The sequence below is a fragment of the Bemisia tabaci genome, chromosome 2 (genome assembly GCF_918797505.1).
Source record: "Bemisia tabaci chromosome 2, PGI_BMITA_v3".
Classification (NCBI taxonomy): domain Eukaryota; kingdom Metazoa; phylum Arthropoda; class Insecta; order Hemiptera; family Aleyrodidae; genus Bemisia; species Bemisia tabaci.
Window position 1 is genome coordinate 30,916,359 of NC_092794.1, and position 23,239 is coordinate 30,939,597.

The window sequence follows — 23,239 nt, forward strand, 5'->3', positions numbered from 1 at the left end:
GATTTATGCTAAAGTGCACGCACAGAAGTTTAGTTACGCACAATTACTTAAAGTGTGATAGATGATCAGCTGTCTTTGGTTTAGTATTGAAAGTAAATGGCTACGGTCCTTAGATTAGCACCGAAAGTAAATACTCTCCTCAGTACAGCATTGGAGGGAAATTCTTGCTTATGTATGAAAGAATATACAAGAATTATAATAAGTAGCGGATCCTCTGTCGAACTGTAGAAGTCCATGAACTTAAATGGCTTGGACTGTGAGTATTGCTTGCAATATTCTGCTTACTTGGAAAGGTCAACTAGCGAAGCAACAGACATAACATGAATGTGTTATAATTGTACTCCACTTTTTGACGCAATTCAGTTGCAATTTTTAACACAAAACAATGTCGCAAAAACTTTGCAAATTAAATGCAAGTTTTTACACAATTTATTTGCAAATTTTATCACATGGTAAAATTAGAATGAACTTAAAATTAAAATACACTTGTAAACTATATTGCAGGAATCTCACAGGGCGTGCTACCATTCTACAGGGTGTTAGGAAATTCCCCTCCCCCCCATCTAACTTTTTACCTAATTGAGATAGAGATTTGAAACTTGGAGGATGTTCCTAGGTCAACATGAGCTACTTTTTGGCCCCCTAAAATTTTCGGGGGCCCCCCTTTGAGGGGTAACGGACCCCAACTTTTCTTTCAAATGGGAAAACCCCCTTTGTGATACCTCGTTCAAAAGAGCATAAAAAAAGAAATTTTTTTGCGCAAACCCGAAGTCATTATCTTAAGCCGTTTCAAAATGGCGGCCGGTTTCAGGTTAAAATGGCCGAAAATTGGCATCTCAGCTATTTGCACATGGATGATTTGCACCATGTTGATACCAACATGATCGTTTTTAGCAGGAATGTTAATATTTTCGGCTTAGTTTTTCTTTGGGTTTTTGGCAAAATATTTCGGTTGAAAACTGCAAGTTCCAGATTGTAGATTTGCCGCAGGTGTGAACTTACAGGATCGAACACAAATTGCATGGGTGATTCTGCGCTATCTCCACACGCGGTAGTTGCTACACTGAAAAACACATTTCTTGAGATATTATTTTGACTTAAAGCGTCGTTTTTTGATGACAGTTTTTTTTGTATTTTGAGTTAAAAAAGCGTCGTTTTGCTATCGACAAGTTTAAATTTAAAAAAAAAAATTGTGAAAAAAACAACGTTTCTTTAACCAACAAAAAAAAAAAAAACAAACCAATTTCGTCGACAAGAAACGACGCTTTAAGTCAAAATATTATTACAAGAAATTTTTCTTCCATAGTGTACTTCTTTAAAGCATTGTGAGGAACAAGAGTGAATTCGTTCAAAATGACGTTTTCTTCACCCCCCCCCCCCCAAATTTTTCGGAGTAACTTAAGATTCCAGCACATTTAACCAAAAATTGTTGAGCAACCAAATCGATTTGGTTGAACTAACCAAAATAAAGTTTTAAAAAGTAACTAAGACACGAAGATTGCTATAGCTATGCACCACCATACAGGGGATAACTCAATTTTTTTATACAATCTGACATCTATGTATCAATCTAAAGTTTCGTGAAACGGAGCTCATTTTAGATGGGACCAAGATAAAAAACCTCCGAGAAGAGTCGATTCTCGAGTTTGGAAAACACTGTCCTTGAAACTCAACAGTAATTTATGACCCTTCAATAAAATAGGTCAGCGGAAAAATCATAAGATTTTATGGCTTTGCGGCTCTATACGGAGCTGGTACACTGGAAGTAATTGTAGTCTCGGATGCGCAAGTGTCATGAGCAGAAAACCAGTGGGTTTTTGGGAAAGAACAAATGAATGAACGCGATCGGCTCACTAACGATACATGACGGGCATTTTATTATGGTAAAGTGCACAGTACAGAGAGTAGAGTAGCATAGAGAGAGGACAGCTATAGTGCGGTGGATGCCCAGCAGAGGGCAGCACCATACGGTTGGTAGTTTATCACTGACAGCAAGTTCCATTGTGCGTTGCTTATTGTAGTGCCGGTTCAGGGTGCGGCACCGTGTGGCGCGGCACCATGCGGCGATAATTCATCGACGGTGAAACTACCAAACCACGTATCTCGTTTGCGGTGTTTAAAAATCTACGCTCACATTTTATTTTTTTGAAGTAGACCAAATCAATGTCATTCCTTGAAATTTTCACGGAATTTTCTCCGCACAAAGAAGAAAAATCACAGAAATTTTCAAGACTGGATGTTAAGTAGTTTTTCATTTCAAAAATAAGGTATGACAGGAAATCTGCGACGTCGCAAACCGAGATACGTGGTTTGGTAGTTTCACCGTCGTTATGCAAACTGCGCGAACCTGTCACAGTCATTGCGAAGAGCCATTAAGTCTATCATCTGTTTCACGCTCCAATTTGGATTTTTGATAATCTAGTACCTAGTAAGGACTCCGACTATTTTGACCGGTCACCGAATTGGCACTAACGCACAGGATCACTGAACCGTCTTATCATTAATTTTCGTAGGAGGATAGAGAGTGATTCAGGAACAAGCTCATCAGATTCCTTCAGACGGTGACTCTTATAGCCGCAACAGACTATTTAGTAGCATACGATGTTTTTTTTTCCAAAACCGCTCACCCTTGATAATAGAGGCCCACAAAATTTGAGAACATGCATGAATCTATCAAAATACCTATCTGAATTAAATTGGATTTAAATCGACGCATAAGGATACTTTCAAGCGTTCTATTCTCTTTAGGCACCGCAATACAAAGGAAAGTCTATTTTGTGGGGATGTCGAACCTTTGAAGAACCAGAATTATTTCCTGCGTAAAATAATCTCTCTGATACCCTTACGAAATTAGTTCTCCTTTATTTAGATAAAAAATAAGATGAGAATTATATTGCTCTTGAACAGCTATCTTAATGAGAAATCATCCAAAATTTGGGAGCAACTGCGTCTATTTGGTAGTGCAGAGGGCACTAGGATTTAATTAAACCTTTAACTGAGGGGAAGGGGTAACTTTGGAAAATTGTAACCAAATTCAAAACATTAAGTTGATTTTTTAATATTTTGCCCCCCCCCCTCCCACAAAAAAATTGTGCCTCCTCCGAAAAAGTTTTTTTCCCTCCGACGTGGCTCCTCTTTAGGGGGTCGTAGCTAGGAAGATATGATGTTTAGAAGAATCTGACACGGAATAAAAGTCCCATTTTGACCGGAAGAATCCCACATAGCACGGAATATTGATATAATACTACAATAGTACTGACACGTCAGTAGTGTCAGTATTTATATAATGCTGATGTATCCTGATTTAATATTATATCAAGACTATGCCAGTATTTATTAGTTACTGATTTGGAGCTGTCAAAATATTGTTACAGTATTGGCCGAAAAGGTTGATGTCATATGGAAATCAGGGTTATGACAAGGTCATCAGAACACTGCAGGACACCGACAATATGTATGCATTACTACCTTGACACTGACACGTCTGTACACTCAGCGCACTCTGTCAAGTAGATATGAAAGTTCAGACGATGACCGTCATTTTCATAGTACTACACATGTATTACATTTGAAACATGAATTACACAAGTATACAAGTATTGAATATTATAAACCACTTACTTGATGTTCTGCGACGTTTAGTAGCGTAAAATACCCGGACGCCCTCGGGTGGATTTGAACCCGAACCGCGGAATTCCTAGCCCAGTACTCTGCCATTGAGCCACAGGGAACTGGTGGTATTTCGGGTTAAAATCACGCCTGTCAAGGCTGTTACAGCATGCATAGCATCAGTGCGCTGCTCGACTTTCATCATAACTTTGATTAACACCGTGTTTTCTTAGGCTTCTTTTTCTTCCTATATTTTTTTTTCATTTTTTCGTGTTAATTTCTTTTCGTGTTATTTTTTTTTTACCTCGTCAGCATTGACTCAATACTGTTGTTTGATATATTGAAGGTATTAGTGTTATATTCATGCTGACGCGGTATACCTTTTAACCGACAATCTTAATATCATACTGCATTAGTGTTGGTGATATCATGTCAACATCCAACAATATGTATCAGTATTGACATAAGATTCTGTGCTATGTGGGATGAACTCCAAAAGTGTTGGCGCTTATCCTTGGATCAATCTGTATTCTGGTATCCACTCCAATTGCTTATTGCGCAAACACGAGGCGGATCTCGAGACGAGCTTTGTTTGTAACTGACTCCTGAAGGTTTGCAGTGCGAACGCTGAATGGGCACCCCTCGCACAAAACAGGAATCGTACTTTTTGCCGGCGTGCATACTACAAAGCTTCCTAAAACCAAACATCCCTTAATTTAAGTAATCTCGGTTCCGGTCTTGAAAACCAGTCCTCTCTTCTTCTCCCTCGCACTCCCCTCCCTCCCCTCGTCTACACATCCCAGCTTTCTTTCTCCTTATTGCCTCAATTCCCTTCGATAATGTCACACAGTGAATCGAACCTACATAAAATAGCAGAAATAATGAAGACGAATAATTCTGCTAATAGTATCACAATGTTGCTTAGCCATTTGTGTATTGTTTCTTAAAAAAATAGTATAGTGCTAATATTTTCGAGTATAGTATTTTTTAGCTATTAAATTATGAAGTGAGCATAAAAAGAACACCCTAGTAAAAATTGGCATTAGGGCATGTGTTCCACAGTACCATAGACCTAAAGCTAGCCATTAGGTTTCTCATAGCTTCCACAGCAGGCTAAACAATTTCTTATAGCCTTTCATACCCGATAGCGATAAAGCTATGACCAAGCGATAAACTGTACATCCCGGCGAAAGGAACTATTGCCCGGCTGTAAAATTTCTTATCGCCTCGTATGGCTCGGCTGTATGATTTTCTTCGCTTCCTATAGCCAGTTATGTGATTTTAAGTAGCTTTCTATATTCGGCCATAAGAATTCCTATGGTATTTTGAAACGCAGCTCCTGTAGTGACGTTTAAACATTAGATAAACACTAGTCAGAGGAAAGTACGGAAAGTAAGAAGAAAAAAAAACAAATTATTAAAGAAATGTTTTACTTTCATGATATTAAAAAAGTACTAAATCAGCATAGCGAAAGTAAGTTACGGGAAATATATTTAATAAATATTGGTTACGTACTACTATAGTTAATTATAGTTCACATATTACTTCTGGCTCAATATTGACGCGATAATGAGAAAATAAATACAAGAATTATGCTGAAAAGTGACCTAATATGATTCAACATTTCCACATTATTAAAAATAACCTTGAATTGTTACTTCGACCTTTATAATTTTCAGTTTTCGTTCGAGTTATTTCCAAAAAATCTATTGGTTGATTTTTAAGATATTTCAGTCATCGATCGGTAATACTCTGCAAGTAAGCCCGCTGTCTTAATATGTTCGCACTGAAAAAAAAAGCCTGGCTCTGAACGCCTTTCAGGGATTACATGGACGTAATGTTTGTCCTGGGCTCGGAGATCAAAAATCCCGGGCGTGGTAGCCGTTGATGTGTCATCTGAACTCCCAGCAGTCGAAATTACAAATCCTCCGTCCTCCGTTCTCCGTCCTCAGCCCGGATCGAACAGTATATATGCCCATGTGGCCCTGAAGTATGGCGTTCAGAACAGGACTGTGTCTCAGTGCAAACTTTCAATCTGCAAGCCGATTATGAACGATCGAATTCTGATCGATTTGAGGAGCTTCTGACAGATTTTAAGGCCTATCGATTTTCGATCGATTTCCGATCGATTTCCAAAAAAAAAAAAATGGCTTCCAAGTGGAAGCGCCGTTTTTTGGACAACAGATCCAATAAATAAGAAAAGAATCAAGAAAATGAAGAAAGAATTACAATGAAAAGTGTACAAAAGATGATTTGTAGTCCGTCAAATTAAATATTCGCGGTAATATTCAAAATATTTGAAAGCGCGCGCGATGAACGGTTGATTCGGAAAGGTTTGTTTATGTACTGCTCATCCCTGCATTCTCTCTTAGTCTCTTGGTGAATGAGTGTTTTCTTGTCAGTTATTTTACTTTTTGAAGATATTATCGAACTAATTAGATCATTACAATACTTCCATTATAAGGCAGTCAATTTGGATCACATTCTATCCTTTGGAGAAATGGTTAGCAAACCGCAAAGTGGTGTGTGTGACGGATCTACGAGATGTTGGTTCGCTCTCTGAATACCGATCAAAGCTATTCAATGGTGATACACGAGGTCCTTATTCACATTTAGTCATTAATATTTCATCCGTAATTTGTAGTGTAATCCCTAGCAAGTGCGTGCTCTAATTTTCGAAAACTAGTTCGTGCCGGATACTGAGTGATCATCATAGACATCGCCACTTATGATAACCTTCTTCGGGTAGCTTCCAAATCATTTATCATCTGTGATTTCATTAGTAATTATATCTCACATCCTCAGGTACCATGTGTCAAAGATTTTATAATATCACTTCTCCATTTAAGGAATTCACTTCCAAATTCCTCTGGTTGCGCATAACATCACAACTGTAATTCATCGGATCATTGGTTGCGATTAGGTTAGCGTAGCTAACCAGTACTAGCGTATTGGTCCAACAGTGCAAAAACACATGTAGTATTAAAATACCATAAACTATTTGAGAAGAAAGTTTTACCATTCCTTACTGATTAAATGAATCGTCATTGATTTTCATCTTTGTCCCTAAGAGTTTCCATGATGGGCCCGAGTGATGATTGACAATGAACCCATAGGAGAGCCTTATAGAGAAATATCTACATGACTGCATGCCTAACCAGAGGTTTATTTATCTTGATATGCTGCCCCTTTATGGATTGATTTATCGAGCAATAATAACTGTGCAATCATGAGGGGGCTCTGAGAGTCCTGATAGTTACTAAAGTCCAGGATAATCAGCTTTTAACAAGCTCAACTAGTCCAATCTCACAGCAGCAAGCGGTCAGTTTATCCTCAGTTGTTCTCAGTTATGTGTTCAACTCAAAATGTTTTAAAACACTTGCTAGCCAGAGCAGCAAGTCACCATGGACTTCACCAATTCTAAATAGCTGTGTCACTCAGAATTATGGCTTCCGCTTGTTCTATCGTACATTTTAAGGATTTGCGGAGACTATAACTTGATTGTAAACAGCCATTAATTCCACCAAGTTTCATCAACTCCCTTTTCATCACTTGAATCTACTAGAATGTCGCAAAGAGCAACAAAATTTTCTGTAAGTACCTATCTAGCTGTAGTTTTATACGTTTCATACAATTTTTATTTTGAACCTTGGACATCTCCATAACCATCCATGCACAGTGAACTCAATTTTCAAATGATACATCTCATTTCAGCACTGTTTGCTAGGTTTAACAATTCTGTCTTCAAGAGATCTCATATTTTAAATCTTAATAGTGGTGTCAAAATAATCTTTACTCTTCCATTCAGTTTTATGCTGCATGCAAATTTTTCTTTGTATACCTGCACTTTCATCCCAATTAAAATATCTAAGTCGGTGTTTCAGTTACAAATTTTTATGCGCCTTTTCCTGTTTCTTTGTGTAAAGTTCTTATTCTCTCAGATTCATTTCCCTAGATACCGCAGTCTTGCTGGGTATGTATTTTTACATGTTAGAGCTGAGGCGGTTGAAATCAAGAACATTTCCCATCATATTTTTCCCCTCTTAAAAGCAAATCATGAAAAATCTCCGTGTTGCTTTCTACTCAACAGCCCATTGTTTCAGTAGAGCCAGCCTCAATGAAGCTAAAATCCTTCTCATATTATACTCTTCGGGGTTCTTCTTTCCCCTATAATATTTGTGCAAACTTCCTTCATAGTCTTGCGAAAAAATAAGTGGCAAATTAATTAATTCTTAAGTGTAAGTAGTTGAAATCAGAATTTAAAATTCTTTATTGGATAGTGAGCAGGCCAAAGTTCAAACTGCTGTCATGGAGAAATCTTCTCTGTTCTTATGGGGCTCATAGACAATTTATCGTTAGATGGAAGTAGGTATATGTTGTTTTAAAATTATTTCTTAACTTATTTAACTTCATTCACAATTTTACATATTTTGTATGCTCCATTTTAGAAATTTTTAAATTTTATCACGGCAATTTAATTATGAATTTTAAATTTTATCACGGTAATATCGTTAGATGGAAGTATATGTTGTTTTAAAATTATTTCTTAACTTATTTAACTTCATTCACAATTTTACATATTTTGTATGCTCCATTTTAGAAATTTTTAAATTTTATCACGGCAATTTAATTATGAATTTTAAATTTTATCACGGTAATATCCTCAATATTCTTCTCTCCTCAATTCGTATTCGCTCCTCTATCTCTTCATTTACAACATCTTCGTAGTTCTCAATGACTAGCACGAGATTCGCCATCTTTAAAACTATCCCGTGAAGCGTGACCCAAATCGATGGAAAACTCTGTTTTTCACGAAATCGATGGAAATCCAAATCGATGGGTCCGGACCCATCGATTTGGATTTCCATCGATTCCGGGATTCTGATCGATTTAGGGCCGTATTTCTGCATTTTTGCATCGATTTGTGTCCTATCGATTTGACCGGCCCGTAAGCGCAATGCTTTTCTAAATCGATAGCATCCCCAAATCGATCATAATTTCTGTCAGAAATCGATCGTTCATAATCGGCCTGCAGGATATCATTTGTATCTTAGTGTTAGGGATTGACGTGCGATGCTCCTCAAGCAGTGAGGTGGACCAAAATGCCATACCTTCAAATCCACTGTGCGGCAACGCGATTATTTTTTTTTTAATATTCCATTTCACTCTCGTCTTTGCGGACGATCTCTACTGCCAACTAAGAGTCCTTTCCATTGTCCTAGACATCCAGGTGATTTTCTCCCTTTTCGAATAGAAAGCAGAGAAGCTTTTTTCCTGAAAAGACGTTGCGGTGCAGCTGCCCGCATGCCAAACCCCCCCCCCCCCCCCAATACAAACGCCACCCCGGCCGCTGCTATTTATCCTCACGCATGGCCAGGAACATCGTGTTTACCAGATTTACCCTCGAGTCGAGTTTTATTGAATTTTAATTCCGACAACTCGATTTCGGATTTTGGGTCCAGAGGGTGTAATTATTCCCTTCACTGCCGAATTAATCGACTATTCGAGACTCCTGATGAAGATGGACTAAATGTCGATGTTGCATCCTTGTTGGATGAAGACGTCGGCAGGGGTCATAGCAGAGGATCACTCCAATTTTATTTGTTTGTCTCGTTGGATGCGACTAGTAAGATTTCTGCTCATCCCTCGAGATCAATCGGCATTTTTTCATTCGACTCCTTGATTTATGAAGCGGAGAAGAGTAAGAAGCATGATTTTTTCAATTAATAATTAGGGGAATTGAACTGGGTGAAGCTATGGCTATCGAAAGTCGTCTGCGTAAAGAATGAAAGATGTCCTTCAAAAAGCGCTACTGAGCCTCGAGTGGAGCATGACCGAGCGCAGAAAGAGGTGACGACATACGAGAAATTCTGAGACTAACTGCATGTCCACTTAGGGTGAATCTAAGGAAATATTCAGACATCAAACGAAATGTGCTGAAACAAGTGTTTCATTTTGGATTGTTCGCACAAACATGCAGCAACCTGTTTAGGAACTGTTTCTAGGCTTTCAGAATACGTCCTTTGGTGGAGTCTTGAACGCACAATTACAAACACGGGATGTAATATAAAAATTTTCTGTGATTATCACTTCAGAAAATTTCCGCATTGGATTGATACATTCCACCATCTCTTTAGTTCTACCAAGCAATTGGTCTTAGCGCAAAATGTCACTTGAAAAAATTTGTAGAGCACAAAATTTTAATCTAGAAATCATTGAAAAATCTTGAGTTTCATGAACGTACTTGTGGTGGACCCCAGAGATTTTAAACGAAAATGAACTGATAGTTCTCACCAATCCCGGATGTCATAAGAATGCTCAGTTATCATCTTAAATCGTTCAATTGGGGGAAAAGTTTTAGATCGGTATTTTTTATCTTAAAATTCTACCTATGATTACTGAAAGAGGCACTGCCGTTCAAAAATTTGAGCCCTAAAAATTTCAGTGTAAATACGTGTCGCAGTATCCCTTAAGTTACCGATCGGTGAAGTTAACTGTAAAAGACATGTGTGAAAAACTGACCGTTCTAAAAGTGAATGGTTTCAAAGACTTATTAAAATAAAATGATAAAATCAGATAGAGGCATATTAAATGTGAATTCTTTTATTTGTGAGCCATGAGAGGGAGAGGGGGTCGGAGCGGGGCGGTCAGAGTAGGAGATTAACCCTCTACTGCATGACATTTTCTTGCGACGCCGATTTTGATGAAGAAAAAATATATGTTATGGTAAAATGTAATTAAAAAGACACGTCTATGAGCTTTTTTTGAAATTTCAATTTTTCTTTAACTTTTGAAGCTTAAACAAGCTCGTTGCCATACGGCAACAACATGTAGTAATTTCTTGCCGGAGTATCCACTTGTTTCCATATGGCAACAACATACAGTGCAGGAGTGGAATAGTGATGCCAGGGCATAACCCTTGTGCAGGACTTTTGAAAAAAAAGCTAGGAAACAAAAGTTTTTGGTTCTTTTAACATTACCAAATTCAAAAAGCGTCTCATGATGAATTGTAAGCTCCATTTTTGGACAGGACGACACATGATTGCGTCGGAGCCAGTATGTTGTTGCCATATGGCAACAGGAAAATGTTGAGCCAGAAGTTTGCCGGTATGTTGTTGCCATATGACATCTTGCCGTTTTTGGGTCGAAAATAATACTTCAATAATTTTTTTCTCATCAGTCCAGGGAATAATCAATCTAGATAGTATAGGCAATGACTGTGATTTTTTTCCCGTCCCTGAAGGCAAGCTAAGTCATTCAAAACATTCTTCAAAGTTGGGCCACTCGCGACTACTCCTTGAAAATGGCCCCGTTAGAAGAATGGGATAATATAGTTAATTTGGAAGCTCCAGTTCCCCCCACCTCTATTTTCAGCGCGTATACGTAGTATACCGCCTTTGCGATCGTTTCGACCCCCCACTCGATACAATAACCGAGTCCCTTACTTCCTTACCGAAAAGTGACTACCGCGAACTTCTGAGATTTTCCAAAGCGTGTAAAAAGTTTATTTATCCGTCAATAATTATGATTAAAAGTTTTTTCTCATGTTGAGGCTTTCTAGTTTATGTGCAATGAATACCAAGAGTCTACGTTACTTGGTTTTTTTTTTAAAAAGCCTAGGAATGCTCAGCGCTGATTTAAAATATGCATATATAAGCAGAAGCAAGCGAACTGATTCGAGGATGGCTGAGCAAGTCGGCACTCTTCGAATGAGAATTTCACTAGTCAGTTTTGTTCAAAACGTTGCTTTTACAGATCACCACACCCCTGTTATGCTTTTCAAAATTTGGTATCCCTGCTCTGATAGCTAGGGCCAGCGAGGGCAGCCGTATGTTCCATCTGTAATGAGCCTTGAGACTCATTACACCATTTGCTAAACGTGGCTCATACAGGAATCCACATAGCCCTCTCTTCCCCACGCTCCTGATCACTGCGTCGGCGTCTCCAGTTGAACAATAGCTGACGGTCGCCCGGTGCGGTTGGGATCCTTAGTCCCTCATCCCATTACTTACGCTTCATAAACCATTACACCGTCACGCTAGGATTCATCTAATTTTCAAGAAAAAATTGTTTCGCGTGTAATTAGCAATTTTTTCTTTACTCTCCGTTAAAACACGAATAAAAAGAGGCCTCATTCATTAAAATCGGCCGAATAGTAAAAGAGAAGTTACAATATTCGAAATCCGAAGAAATCAACGAAACCTCGATTTCTCCATACAAAAAATAAAATGAAGGAAAAAAAGAAATATATAAATTACAATCAAATATAATTGACCTTAGAATTTTTCGGGATTGAAATTACTTACATATTATTGTTTCATGAAAAATAAATGCACCCAAAATGACTATCGCATATTGACTTTTACATATGTGCACTCACGAAATTGATTCGTAAATCAACGAGTGGGTACATCGACCTGGTATATCGAGTTTCTGCGATATTTTACGGCAAATCGGTAGATTTTCGGGATGTAGATTTCTTACTTTCGATTCATGAATGAATAAAGCATGGACATGGTTGAACTTCTTTGCATGAAAAGACGTTTAAAATAACAAAATCAAGACACATTTAATGCAATTGCATTTATATCGAGTCAATTTCTTTTCAATAATATAACGGGATTTATACTACCGATGATTTGGGTATTTCAGCCCCAAAATACCTTAAAATCGACTTTATCTTCCAGGAGTTCGACAGAATTTTTCCTTTCTTCGCTTAAATTACGAGGGGCATTTGTAAAGTAAGTATATATAATCATTTTCTCCGAAACTAATGAAGATAAATTAAATCGGTAAAAATTGTTTTTACCGCCATACTCTCAGCTTTTCAAAAAGCTTTCGTTTTTTTAAATTTGGTTCACCGGTTCACGAGAGACGTCATTTTTCCCGCGCCCATCTCTCGTCACTGCGTGTCCAAAATATTTGAGTGCGGCGGAGCTCCTCAGACGAGTACATGCTACGGTGTTTTGGGACGCTCAAGGAATATTACTGATCGATTTCTTGGAGAGCGGAAAAACGATGAATGCCGCAAGATATTGTGAAGTTTTGAAAAAAATTAAGTCAGCGATCAAGCGAAAACGGCCCGGTCTTTTGTCTCGTAAAGTTTTGCCCCTTCAAGACAACCTCATGTGGCTCATGTGACTCAAGACTTGTTCGCCTCATTCAAATGGGACCTTTTCCCTCATCCACCGTACTCACCTGACCTTCCTCCAAGCGATTTTCATCTTTTTCTTGCGTTAAAGAAGAGCTTGGGTGGCCAAATTTCTCTACCGACGCAGAGTTGCAAGAAGCTGTGAAAAAATGGTTCCAACAACTGCAGGATGCGCAATGTTTTGAAGATGGAATCCGGAAACTGCTAACACGGTAGGTATCAGAAATGTGTTCAACTGGGTGGAGATTATGTCGGAAAGTAAGGTAAGACAATTCAAAGCCTGAAAGTTTCACATATTTAACCAATTAACTTTGTTACAACTTACAACCTTCTTTACGGTGAAAGCATGTACTCGTCTGAGGAGCACCGCCACCACCACGCTCGAATATCTTGGACACGCAGTGACGAGAGATCGGCGCGGGAAAAATGACGTCACTCGCGAACCGGTGAACCAAATTTAAAAAACGAAGGCTTTTTGAAAAGCTGAGAGTATGGCGGTAAAAAAAATGTTTACCGATTTAATTTACCTATCTTCATTAGTTTCGGAGAAAATAAAGATATATACTTACTTTACGAATGCCCCTCGTATATCGTAGCACTTTTCTTCAAGAATCTGATAAGATTTTGCTTGAGGCAGATCAAAAAACTTAAATTCGTTCGAACAGCTTTCTACATTCACAATACACGGTCTCGTCAAGGTGCGAGGTTGACCTTGCAGTGTTGGATCGTGTATTCTCTTGTTGTGCTGCTTGCCTATTTTGCAATCTCTGTAAATGAAAACTAAAGGGGTTGATATGTGCGAGTTAATGACGCGCCTTATCAACACATTGTGTTGGAGTTCACTGCTTGTTTTTAGGTTGGTAATGTTGTTAAGTTCCCTAGAATCCACACGGGGTTCCAATATGAGCATTCCTGAATTTACTATGAATTATATAATTGCTGTTGCCATATGGCAACGCGATGCAGTAAAGGGTTAATACTCAAAAATGAATGATATGTCCTAGCTTGGGTGTCCTGGACGTCCTACAAAACTTCTAACGAATGTTCGCCACTCTCCCTAAGTAGATTATCGTTTTATTCAATTGTAGGATCCTTCAGGTTCAACCATAGGATGCAACTGACACGCATTCGAAACTTACAAAATTACCAAAAAGTGATGGAGAGCAGGGAAATCTCAAATTCAGAAAACACATGTTCCAAACTGCTGAAGTCATAGGGACGCGACAGAAATCACCATTCCTTAATTTGATGGATGTAACTAGACATTGGATACTTCCGAAATTATCGGGACGCGATGGAAATAACTGAAATCTAATGATGCAAGAGGCATATTCACACATTTCCGAGTCTCGAAGAGGTTACAGCAATCACCACAGTCAGACAAAGCAACCACTGTGCCTACTGGTGCCGGACAAGGGAGCGATGTGCATCAGATATCTGGGTGCAGAACGACGGTGGCGTGCCTGATGGAGTGCTTAAAGAGTTGGGGTACTCGGACTCGGAAGGTGTAAACAGACTTTTCTGCGGGAATACAGGGTGAGCGAAAAGTCCCCGACCCCCCCTCTAACTTTTGAACGCATGCTTGTATCGAAACGAAATTTTGGGGATGCTCCTAGATCGATAAGAGCTACTTTTTCGCACATCCAAAATTTTTGGGGGGGCGCCCCCCCGCGAGGGGCGCACACTAACTCGAAATTTTCAAATGGTAACCCCCCTCTTGTGATACATCGTTGGAAAGGTAATAAAAAAAGAAACTTTCTGGCGCAAACCGGAGGTCGCTACGACTTTTCGTTCTCGAGTTATTCTCGGTCAAAGTTCAAAATAGGCCAGTTTTCAAAAAATCATAAGTCCGGTTCAGAAAGGTGCAGAAAGGCAAACGAGGCGGCAAAATTCTCGGCAATGCATGTACTTTCAGAAAAAAATCGTCAAAAACCTTATCGTCTGCGCCTAGAGTGATTTTAGCCCCCCCCCCCCTCCCGCGATTAAGTGTCTTTCTTGCGGGAGGGGCGGCCAGTTCACTCGAGGCGGAAGTAGGTACCTGTTTGAAGGTAACTTAGCTACCTGACGGAGCCCAGACTATTTGGGGGGCGGCACTCCCCCCCCCCCCGCCACACCCCCTCCTTCCCGTGGAAGAATGATAGTTTTGTTTAGAACCGTCGATTTTCCGTCCCCTCGATTTAGAGGAAATTTGCAAAAGTTGGAACCCCCCCCCCCCCCCCCCAAACAGTCTGGGCTCCGTCAGGTAGCTGAGTTACCTTCAAACAGGTACCTACTTCCGCCTCGAGTGAACTGGCCGCCCCTCCCGCAAGAAAGACACTTAATCGCGGGAGGGGGGGGGGGCTAAAATCACTCTAGGCGCAGACGATAAGGTTTTTGACGATTTTTTTCTGAAAGTACATGCATTGCCGAGAATTTTGCCGCCTCGTTTGCCTTTCTGCACCTTTCTGAACCGGACTTATGATTTTTTGAAAACTGGCCTATTTTGAACTTTGACCGAGAATAACTCGAGAACGAAAAGTCGTAGCGACCTCCGGTTTGCGCCAGAAAGTTTCTTTTTTTATTACCTTTCCAACGATGTATCACAAGAGGGGGGTTACCATTTGAAAATTTCGAGTTAGTGTGCGCCCCTCGCGGGGGGGCGCCCCCCCAAAAATTTTGGATGTGCGAAAAAGTAGCTCTTATCGATCTAGGAGCATCCCCAAAATTTCGTTTCGATACAAGCATGCGTTCAAAAGTTAGAGGGGGGGTCGGGGACTTTTCGCTCACCCTGTATAAGAAGCGTGGTAATTATCAGCTCCCTTGTCGGGTGCATTTTTCTGTGTTCATCTGATAATTATGTAAAAATCTTATGTTAAATTTTGTCCCGGTTACCCTCAAATATCTCATAGCAGTCCCGGATTATAAAAAAAGGGAGAAGATTCTGTACTCTGCTGACCAAACGTGTTTCCGCACCGAATCCAAATGTTTGCGCAAGCTCTTTCATCCACTAGGGTGAAACCACCGAAATCTCGGCGAAAAACAGGAACGAAGGGATCCGTCCGAGTTTACCCTTGTTCTTGAAGAATAACAGAGATCTGTTGCAAAGGGTGCGTCTCTATCCTTGGATGGGCCTTTTGTAGTTCTGCAACATTGTCCCGAAGAGTTATAGGCTTGGATCAATACATCTTTGCTCCTTATTTTTCACTAGCGGAAAGCCGGTGATTGGAGTCACGGGTCTAGATGCTTCACCAAAAATTATTAATTTAATAACGGGGAGCATTTGGCCCAATCCATCGACGAAAACGGAGAAATAAATTTCCGTTATTTTGTTTCAAGGAGGCCCCCTGGGGGGGGGGGGGGGGGGTTAACGGACCCCAACTTTTTTTTCAAATAGGAAGACCCCTAATGTGATACTTCGTTCGAGAGAGCATAAAAAAAAACTTTTCGCGCAAACCCGAAGTCAATATCTCAAACCGTTTCAAAATGGCGGCCGGTTAAAGGTACCTAAATATGGCCGGAAATTGAAATTCAGGTTTTTAGTCGATGGATTTGCTTGAAGCTTGGTATTATGGGATATTCCAACACGAGAAAAACGAGTTTAACGTTAGATTTTTTAAAAAAAAAACCAAAATTGTCAAAATGGCAGCCAGTTTAAGTTCAAAATAGCCGAAAATCGGCATCTCGGTTATTTGCATATGGATTTGCCTGAAACTTGGATTCTAGGAGTATTTTAGCATGAGACTAACAAATTTGAAATTAGATTTCTGGAAACAAATGTCGGCCATTTTGAATTTCAACTGGCCGCCATTTTGACAATTTTGGTTTTTTTGATAATCTAACGTTAAACTCGGTTTTTCGTGTTTTAATACCCCCTGATACAGAGTTTCAGTCAAAACCACTGACTTAAAACCTAAATTTCAATTTGCGGCCATCTTGACTTTTAACCGGGTGCCATTTTGAAACGGTTTGAGATATTCACTTCGGATTTGCGCGAAAATTTTTCTTTCTTATGCTCTTTCCAACGAGGTATCGCAAGAGAGGTCTTCCTGTTTGAAAATAAAAAGTTGGGGTCCGTCAGCCCTCCCCCCCCCCTCCCAGGGGAACCCCTGAAAATTTTAGGGGGGCCAAAAAGTAGCGCGCTACTTTGATCTAGGAACGTCTTCCAAGTTTCAAATCTCTACCTTAATGAGTCAGTTAAGGTCGGGAGGCCTGTAAATAATCAAATCTTACAGTTTTCGGTGCGAGAAGAAGGATGCGCACGTTAAAATTTCACGAAAAATTGTCTCCGCGGAGATATAACGCTATCCTTTTAGGGGTCCTCGAAATAGGGGTCCTCCGCCGTGAACCCTCGAATCTACGCGTCATAAACGGGAAGATGGCGGCACCGAAGCCGACCTGCTCACTACCGCCACGCTGCCGATGTTGACCAATGTTGACATCCACGATTTCTCGTTTGAGTTTAAGTAAGTTCTGTGTGAATGTTTCATATCCTACATACATCTGTATCGCATTCTGATTGAAAAGCTTAGAGAATTAAGGGTAACCTTCAGCTGTAGTTCTGAAAAACTCCACCACGTCATGCTGCTAAAATCCGACTCCGAAATCAGAGATGTTTTAAATATCACAATAGATATCTAAAATTCTAAGACTCATAAGTTCTAGCAGCATACGTCTGGAATCCTTAGAAACAAACGCGAGCTTTGAAAGTTTAACAATAAAAGCCACAATTTGATACGGATATCTGTAAGTGCGAGAGCGACAGCTTATGGTGGGAGAGAGATATCTGCAACTGCTGAGAGCGATCAATCGCGATTGGTCGCATCAAGGTTATCTCGCTTAACCCTACTTTTTTCTCGGATCAAATTTCAGAGCTTCAGAAGTTTCTTTTTACGTCGTTTTTAGTGTCAATAGGAAGAAGAATGTTATGGCTAGAACTTATGACTCTTCGATTTAAACAGAAGTTCCCCTAACTTTCATAAAAGCTCAAGGACTTACGTGGAGTTGTACGGACTCTAATAGCGTGTAGAGTCCCTTTATACCCAGAGTTAAGACAACTCACTTTTGGCTACCTTTTGGTTGGGCTGAAAGTGGCCTAAAAAAAATCCAATTCTGATTGGTTCTCGCTCATGGAGTCACAAACGAGTGCACCAAGATGGCGGTGACTCGAATCTGAACTAAAATAATGAAAATATTACCTAATTGTGGTTTATCAAGAGTTAATTGTTATTTCCATCAGTCCAAAATGAAATTTGATTAAGAAATTATTCACAAACCAATCTCATTTTCTTTTTAATTGAACAATTTTGTTGATGTTGTTATTTTTGGATGACAGACATCGCAGGATTCTTTATCCTTATCCCTCAATATCGTTCGTTTGGGTGCACTCGTTTGTGCCTCCATGGCCAGCCAAGGCCGGCTGCCAGTCATGCCAGCCAGTCGGCTGATAATCGAGTTGTCTTAACTCTGGGTGTAAAGGGACTCTAATAGCGTGGACCAAAAAATCAAAACACAGCGGTGGCGCCCTCTGCGCGGAGAAATTTCTTACTTCACGCAGCTGTAGATAACCTTACGAACAATGGATAGGTATGAATCTCAAACAAAGTAACCTACATATCCTCCAATTGATCAACAAAAACATACCGCTAACGCGACGCCGCCGTATATTCTTCCACTATGTATTTCACCGCCATATTGATCGTGACGTGTACATTTGAGACCTACGAGTGCGCAGTTCAAACTTCGTTTTAGGCCACCCTAATTTTTGGCACTTTCGAATAAACTTTCCTCCCGTTTGCAGTCATAAAAAAAAATTAGGGAAAAAACTGTAAGCTTCGGTCACTTACTACTTTCGAATGACACAATAAAAAAAAAATGACTTCACTAACTCATTAGGTAAACAGATAGGGGGGAAGGACTTTCCTAACACCCTGTATACGTACCTCGTATAAGTGTCAGAATAAAAGATCCTGGAATAATTTATGGTACCAAACTCTAAAATATGGTCCAATTCAAAATATCGACGGTGTAAGTCGGCAAACACATAACTCGGTTTGCGACGTCGCAGACTTCCTGTCATACTTTATTTATTAAACGGAAAACTACTCGACGGCAATTCTTTAAAATTGCCGTGTTATTTCCTCCTTGTGCGAAGAAAATTCTGCAAAAACTTGAAGGAATGATTTCAATTTTTTCTCCTTTTAAAAAATAACATAGAAGCGGAGATTTTCAGACACCGCAAACGAGATATGTGATTGCAAACTTACACCGTCGATTTGCATCGAAACACGAAACAGTGTGCGATAATCAGTAAAGACGAATGCATGGAATGAATTCAAACTTTTTCTGAATCGATGAATGTGTATTATTACATTTAAAACGATTTGCGGTTAAGGGATTGTTTTTTAAAAGATCAAAAAAATGTAAAAATATTATCTAATGCATCAATGAACCATCAAATTGCTTTCGTAAAACATTGTCAATTCACATTCAAAGCTAGTCTTTAGCATGAGTTCTACTTTGTTTGCTTAGAAAATAAAGCAAGAATTGAAATTTTGAAACACTGCGATGGACTCGACACGGTTTCTCGTTCGTATCGAGATGTAAGATAAAAGTCTGATATTGAGAAATGTAAATAGGTATAGCGAAAATGGATGAGGCTGAAGAAAGCAGGTGGTGTATAGGTGGTAACTGGACAGTAGACAGGGGGGAAGAGGTATGCAAGGCGCACAAAACGACTAAATCCTCTAAAGAGGGAGGGGGCGGGCGTTCTTGACTTGTGGATACTCTAAATTTATGCCTCCCACAGCCACGGGCTACACTGCAACGATCTAACCTGCCTTCGGGAATCGGGAAGCACAAATGTCAGAAGGATTTTGCGTCCCAACGCACCGATATACCCACCTACCTTAGGCTCTCCTCAGTGAATCTACTGAAATAATACGTACTGTTTGACGGGAAAATAATCTTCCTACTTAGCTAGAGATGAGCAAGATGTTGACGATAACGGAAACAAAAAAACTTACAACTTTCCTTCGTAGCATATTTCAAAAGACCCCGCACATTCTTCATCGGAATTGAGCGCGCTATGCTATAGCAGGCTCATTGGAATACGCCGCGAAGCGGCCGATAGATCTAGATGCTAGCCCCATTGCATCCTGGGTTATTTTTTAATATAAAGCCTCTCCGTGTCGGGAACGTAGTTGTATTTTTTCATCGTGATAATTAAAGTGGAGACCGTTTAGAATGCTGGTAACAATTTTTTTACTTAACGCCAAGAACAAAAGAATATATAATGACCCTTTATGCCCTCGAGCTAAAGCTCTATAATATTTACGTAGCTACCAATTTGCTTAGAGCAGATCGCTGTTTAAAATATTCTTATCGGTTACCTACACGTGCAAGCTGCGAGGCCATGTAAGAGGGTTTCCAATTGGCTGTCATTTCGGCATGGCAGTGAAGGCCAAGATACACCAGCGAGTTACAAGCGCTTCTTAAAACGACTTATGATTAGGGCTGTACAATCGGTTGTCGGTAAGCCACCGAAACAGTTCCGTCAAGAAAAAGTTACGATAAGAGCGCTCTTACCGATAGCGATCAGAGTTTTCGGAGCTGGCGAAAATAAGCTGTTGCCAATTGTACATCTATTTTACGCGCCGCCGCGCCAGGCAATCTGATAAACCAACACACGGGGCAACAATGTATTGAGTGCGAGCTCTCAAAACTCCGATAAGGCCGGCTGTTTTCGATATCATGGCCACTGTCGGTACTGCCGCCAGTTTCAATAAGAGACGATGTCGATAGTGTTCCGGTAAGAATTCGTTTGAACACCCCTACTTATCATGTCCAGTAACCTACAAATCATTGCTATGACGTCACGAGACCCTAATCGTTGGTTTCTCTGTGTTCTTCTCCTTCACGATGACTCGTCATTCCTGCACCCCGTATCTCGGCCCTTATTGCATCGATTTTCGTGAAATTTAGAAACAGAGGGTATTTTTCAACGAGAAACTCTAATTTTCAGTCACTTTTTCAAAATTCGCAAATCCAAGACGGCGGATATAGCCTAAAATACTATCTCGGCTCCTATTGCATCGATTTTCGTAAAACTCGGTACCAGGAGGTATTTTTCGACGAGAAACTCGAATTTTCAGTCATTTCCGAAATTTTTAAAAAAAATCGTAAAAGTTTCGGAAATGCTTTTAAAATTCTGGAAGGTGTGTCATTTTGTGCATAAGGATCTATAGTTGATATTTTACCACATTTCCGAAATTTCCATGCGATACGGCGGTCGATGGACCGTCGCAACAGAAAATTGTGGCCTTTCACCCCCAACTACCCTATCTTGGTTCAGGAGATATTGATTAGGTGAACTTACTTTCTGGACGATCCTCGTAATAACGTGACTCTTGAGCGTGATCCTGGCTTAGTATTCTAATGCTCCGTTCGAGCTGAACCCACTCCTCTCCTCAGGTTTTAACTGTTGCTCAATCGAGCTCGAATATTTTACTGTAATTGACATTTTTGAAATTTTTTGGCCTTGCTTTCCCCGCAAAATAGTGTGGGTTCAGCACTATTTTACCACCTTGGTACGGACAGTGAAGTTGATATCTTTTTTTTTTTTTACATATATAGCGGTTCTCTCTTACCCGCGTCAAGTTTGCGGTGAAGTAACACACGTCAGATGCAAAGTCTACACTCAAAAAAAGGTATCATAACTCTGAGACCCATAAAAAATGGCTCGGAGATCTATAATTTCTAACCAAAGTGACTTACCGTCCACAGTATGGCTTTCTGAGCCATACTCCAATGGTCGTGAACCTACAAGCATGGCTCCACGAACTATACTGTATGGTTCCATGATCCATAACTCGGCCGGTAAGTCACTCTTCCCATACTTGTTTTTTGAGTGTGCTTTAATTTTACTTCTCACGGTTTTGAAAATATTCCCTTAAATAATCATATAGGGGGCTTTAAGCCACCATCCTCTAGTCACAAATTCTGCTGCTGACTCCAGAGACTTCCCAGATAGCCGGCAATATTTTAAAAATATTTCCGTTATTGCTATGAAAATATCTTACAAAAATATTGATACAACTTTTAAAAAATATATTTACAGAAGATTTTAAAAAAATTACTAATCAATATTCCTAAAACATTTTGAAAATAGTTGGAAAATATTTTTTAAAAATTATTTAGGTGACATATTATAAAATTATGTTTATGCTTTTAATTTATAAATAATTACATAAAACTATTTTTATAATATTGTTTCGTAAATAAAATTTAAAAAATATTTTCCAAGTATTTTCAAAAATATTTCAAAACCTTTTAAGATAATATATTTGAAAATATTTTTTAAATAATTCAAAAATATTGTCTGTATACATTTAAAATATTAATGAAAAAGTTTTGAAAATATTTTTAAAGTATGTTTTGAAAAATATTTACAACAAATATTCTTGAATTATTTTAAAAATATTTTGCCACATTTCCGAAATTTCCATGCGATACGGCGGTCGATGGACCGTCGCAACAGAAAATTGTGGCCTTTCACCCCCAACTACCCTATCTTGGTTCAGGAGATATTGATTAGGTGAACTTACTTTCTGGACGATCCTCGTAATAACGTGACTCTTGAGCGTGATCCTGGCTTAGTATTCTAATGCTCCGTTCGAGCTGAACCCACTCCTCTCCTCAGGTTTTAACTGTTGCTCAATCGAGCTCGAATATTTTACTGTAATTGACATTTTTGAAATTTTTTGGCCTTGCTTTCCCCGCAAAATAGTGTGGGTTCAGCACTATTTTACCACCTTGGTACGGACAGTGAAGTTGATATCTTTTTTTTTTTTTACATATATAGCGGTTCTCTCTTACCCGCGTCAAGTTTGCGGTGAAGTAACACACGTCAGATGCAAAGTCTACACTCAAAAAAAGGTATCATAACTCTGAGACCCATAAAAAATGGCTCGGAGATCTATAATTTCTAACCAAAGTGACTTACCGTCCACAGTATGGCTTTCTGAGCCATACTCCAATGGTCGTGAACCTACAAGCATGGCTCCACGAACTATACTGTATGGTTCCATGATCCATAACTCGGCCGGTAAGTCACTCTTCCCATACTTGTTTTTTGAGTGTGCTTTAATTTTACTTCTCACGGTTTTGAAAATATTCCCTTAAATAATCATATAGGGGGCTTTAAGCCACCATCCTCTAGTCACAAATTCTGCTGCTGACTCCAGAGACTTCCCAGATAGCCGGCAATATTTTAAAAATATTTCCGTTATTGCTATGAAAATATCTTACAAAAATATTGATACAACTTTTAAAAAATATATTTACAGAAGATTTTAAAAAAATTACTAATCAATATTCCTAAAACATTTTGAAAATAGTTGGAAAATATTTTTTAAAAATTATTTAGGTGACATATTATAAAATTATGTTTATGCTTTTAATTTATAAATAATTACATAAAACTATTTTTATAATATTGTTTCG

At 39.2% G+C, this 23,239-nt stretch overlaps 2 protein-coding genes across 12 annotated transcripts in view; one reads left to right on the forward strand and one right to left on the reverse strand.

Annotated features, from left to right (window-relative positions):
• The window catches only part of PsGEF (Protostome-specific GEF), a 516,326-nt gene that overhangs the window by 466,077 nt on the left and 27,010 nt on the right, over nt 1-23,239 (reverse strand). The gene's annotated exons all lie outside the window — the stretch shown is intronic.
• The window catches only part of LOC140224051 (uncharacterized), a 101,985-nt gene that overhangs the window by 12,971 nt on the left and 65,775 nt on the right, over nt 1-23,239 (forward strand). The gene's annotated exons all lie outside the window — the stretch shown is intronic.